The sequence below is a fragment of the Dendrobium catenatum genome, unplaced genomic scaffold (assembly GCF_001605985.2).
Source record: "Dendrobium catenatum unplaced genomic scaffold, ASM160598v2 original_scaffold_53020, whole genome shotgun sequence".
Lineage (NCBI taxonomy): Eukaryota > Viridiplantae > Streptophyta > Magnoliopsida > Asparagales > Orchidaceae > Dendrobium > Dendrobium catenatum.
This window is the reverse complement of record NW_021371473.1, coordinates 1-399: the sequence shown is the minus strand read 5'-3', so window position 1 is coordinate 399 and position 399 is coordinate 1. Positions and strand designations below refer to the sequence as shown.

General features: G+C 47.9%; 1 pseudogene; it reads left to right on the top strand.

The window, feature by feature from the left end:
• On the top strand, nucleotides 1-109 carry LOC114578494 (annotated as a pseudogene; the record flags this gene model as incomplete).
• Between the last annotated feature and the right edge of the window lie 290 nt (nucleotides 110-399).

Here is a 399-nt window from a genome sequence, read left to right as displayed (position 1 = left end):
ATACCAGCACTAGTGCACCGGATCCCATCAGAACTCCACAATTTAGAATGTTTGGGCGAGAGTAGTATTGGGATGGGTGACCTCCTGGGACGTCCTCGTGTTGCCCCTATTTTTAACCAGCAATTTCTTTTTTTTTCTTTCTCTTCACCACGGCCTACAAACCCTTGGTAGTGTTGGATCGCCGCGCATCGAGTGATGAAACCTGCATCGTGGAACCTATGAAGGCATCGGCCAGTTCCTATGTGGCGACCATGTGGGAACATACATAACTTTGCACTCAGGATTTCGATTCGACATTATGACCCTCTAGAAAGCTTATTTTGATCCAGATGGAGTGCCGATGCGCCATACGCCCATCGGTCGGCCATGCGCCATTAAAAAAAACATTTTTGATCCCGT